A 3,478-nucleotide genomic window follows, 5' to 3' on the forward strand; every position below is an offset into this window, starting at 1 on the left:
TAGAATTAATGATGAATTTTCAAAGTTGAGCAAAAATTCTGAAATTCTGCGTGAACAGTACCCGCGAACCAAAATTTCCAGATTTGATCTTCTTGAATCTAAGGCCATCTAAAGTGGTCCTAATTGATAATAAATGGATATTAAAGATGGAAATGATAAGATTTATGTTAGAAAAGTTGGAAAGAAAACCCTAAGACTAAGAGAAAGGGTTGAGGTTCAAGAAAGCTATTCTTGAACTTTATGTAATCTAGTGGTCATAATGGATTGTATGATCAATGTGACTATGTTTAGGACCTTTGGAACATCCAAGAGGATGTTTGATGATGTTGACCAAATATCCATATGGTTGGAAAGACAAGGGAATCAAAGGAAAAGCAAGGGGAAAGCCATGTTACAAGGTAGTGAACTTACATATACTGTGTGCTTGATATGTATGCTTGCATGATGTGATTGTGTTGCCATGATGTGACTAAGCTATGATGAAATGTTTACAAAGTTATGTTTGCAAGTTTATGTTATGTTTTGCCTTGGCAATATGTTATGGAAGCATGAAATGCTTTAGCTTACTTTCCATGGCATTCATGTGTTAATGTTATAACATGTCATGCATGTGCATTATGTCTTGCATGCTTATGGGTAGTGTTTGCTACTGAGATTCTCCCAAATCTCACCCCTCCCTAACCAACCATTTAGGTCAATCAATGATGGGCAATAATGGCATGAGAAGCAAGGAGAAGTAAGCAGAGAATTATTCTTGTTAATGGATGAGATTGTTGATGAATGTATAATTCTCCTATTTTGTGAACTATGTTATGGATGCCAATGATGCCATGTATTTAATTATAATATTTATGGCATGAATGAAAGTGTATGAGCATGAACGGGAAAGAGTAAGGCCATGTTATGTATGCCAAAGAAATAAAAAGAATTAAAGAGATGTTAAGGGATAAAACGTAAGTCTTGGAGCAGTGAGTTTGTAGCTCCAGTTTGACCTATCAAAGGAGTGAGTTAGGTCATAAGATTTGGCAAGTAAAGAGATCTTATGTCTCTCTTTAAAATGAGGGGTAGTTTGCCCAATTCTGATAACCAAGCAGAAAGTTATGCCTTTCCAAAGTTAGGCAAAAATACAGTAAAATCCGAAAATGACCAAATGAACAGTAACTTTTTCAAAGGAAATTGAGCTCGAGTTTCAAGGCAATCAGTTCAGAAACTATTTTTCCTCAAAAATTTATCCAAAGATGTTTCTGTGGAAATTGGAATCACTCATTTTCAATTTTTCTACAATTAGTTATGAATTTTCGAAGTTTGTCACATTTTAAGGTGACAATGAGTAGTAATCCGTAAATGAAAATTTTCAAACTTGATTTTTCATCAATTGTATACTTTAAAAGTGATTCCAAATGCTTCCGCAAGGAAATTTAATTGATTTAAACATGAGATGTTACAGTTAGTATGCCTATATGTCATTTTAACTTTGAATGAGCATATACTTGTGAGTTAAATTCAAAAATATACTCTGACTATATAATTGAAGCCTGAAAATACTATCTGTAATGTCGTGAGGTTCAAAAACGTGATTGAAATCCATTTTTGAAAAGCTCCAATGTCGGCCATACGAACCAGCTTTTGGGTCTTTAAAAATGATGTTTTTTTAAAGAAAATGAACCATAGAGTTGTAGAGCACGAAACTATGAGTTCATAGACACCTAAAATGTGTAAATGAAACTCGGAGGTAGAAGATATGGAGGTTTGAAGCTGGCGGGTCATGATGGACCTGCCAAAGCTCCAGCTGGATCTGGGGCTACCCGGCTAGAGGTCAGGGATGACCTGACCAGCCCAAACGACATCATTTTGGGCTGGCCAGGATTAGTGTTTTCACTTAAGTGAAATGCTGTGTTTCGGGTCTGTTTGACTCAGATCCTCTATGGAGTCGGGTCGGTAGACTGACCAACCCAAAAAAAAAAAAAAATTAAAAAAAAAAACTCTTTTTTAAAATTTTTTTCTATAGACGCGCCTTGTGGGTGCGTGGAGTCCACCCAGGGTTCCTTTGGTCATAAAAAGTACATGTATAGACTCCTTAAGACGTGAGGAATCAAATGGAATGGGTTCGGTGACAAAGAGGGCCGGAAAGGTGGCGTGGTGTATGACACGCGCCGACCTCGAGAGTAGGCAACCCTCCCCCTTTTTTTTAAATTTTTTGGGAATGCTTGTTGCGGTGCGTGAGAGCGCGTGAGGGCTTATATTTTAAACCCCGTTTGGCCTAAAAATATTTCTAAAATCATGAGCTATAAATTGATATTATGTGCTTAGTTTTTTATGACTTTTTAGGTACGAAAAATAGCAATAAATGTTTATTTTTATATTTTTCTTAACTTAAATTTTTTTTTTGGTTAGGAAATGGCAATATCAAATTCTAACCACTCTTTTGAAATATATCCAAGTTATTCTCTTCTTTCTGATGCTCCAAAGTCTTCAAATAATTATGCTAAAGAAAGTACAAATAAAAGAAAAATGCCTCAATCATGAGTGAACTCTAATGTGCCTGAGGGGAGCAGTGGTAAAAGGAAATGTGTTCCTGACCAACAAGAGGAAGAAGTTTGCATACCCAAGGACATGAATTTAATAGAACAAATAGCAGAAAAGCATTCTGATGAATACAAGCATAAAAATGTCTATTTTCAAAATTGAGTTATTATGCTAAACAAATTATCAATGAGCAAGACGCACTCTCTTTTCTCAAACATTGTAATCCAATATAGAGGGACTAGCAAGGAGGGAACACATATTTAGTGAAGGAATTTTTTGTTTGTAGATGCTGGAAAGACGTTAAAGAGAGTTTGAGAGAACCCATGATAAAATACATCATGAACGAATGAGTTTTTGTTCGTGTTTATTTTTCCCTTTTTATTTTATGTTTACTCTTTGAGACTCTAACTTTGGATTATTCAAATCTTTGTAAACATTTATGCTTCGTTAATAAAGTTTTTTTTATAAATGCTTTATTTGAGTGGAGTTTGATGAGAAAAACTCAAATTGGGGATATGTTCAAGGAAAGTTAGAGAAAAGAAAGGTAAGAGGCTAGCTCGAATAATGGGATGGGAGGCCAACCTAGTTGTCTCCTGATCATGAAATGGCAAGACTCTTACCCAGACGATCTATGACCTACTTGAATACGTGTATGTTGTATACCATACTAAAATGCATTGTTGTCTATGTGATAGCACAATGTCTCAAAGAGAAATCAAGTCTATCATAGCTGACCTCGTAGGAGGTGACAAGATGAACGGAGACAATTACAGCATGTGGCGTCGTAAGATATCATATGTCCTCGAAGAACAAGAAGTCACTGATGTGTAACAACTTTTCTTCCAGAGCCTGAGGCGAATACATCATAAAGGGACCAAGACAGCTATGCGGCCTGGAAAAGAAGGGATACTATGGCCAAGTGTCATGACTAATGATATGTTGGCTACAATTC

This window comes from Neltuma alba, unplaced genomic scaffold (genome assembly GCF_004799145.2).
Source record: "Neltuma alba isolate B1F8T4 unplaced genomic scaffold, ASM479914v2 tig00011044_pilon, whole genome shotgun sequence".
Lineage (NCBI taxonomy): Eukaryota > Viridiplantae > Streptophyta > Magnoliopsida > Fabales > Fabaceae > Neltuma > Neltuma alba.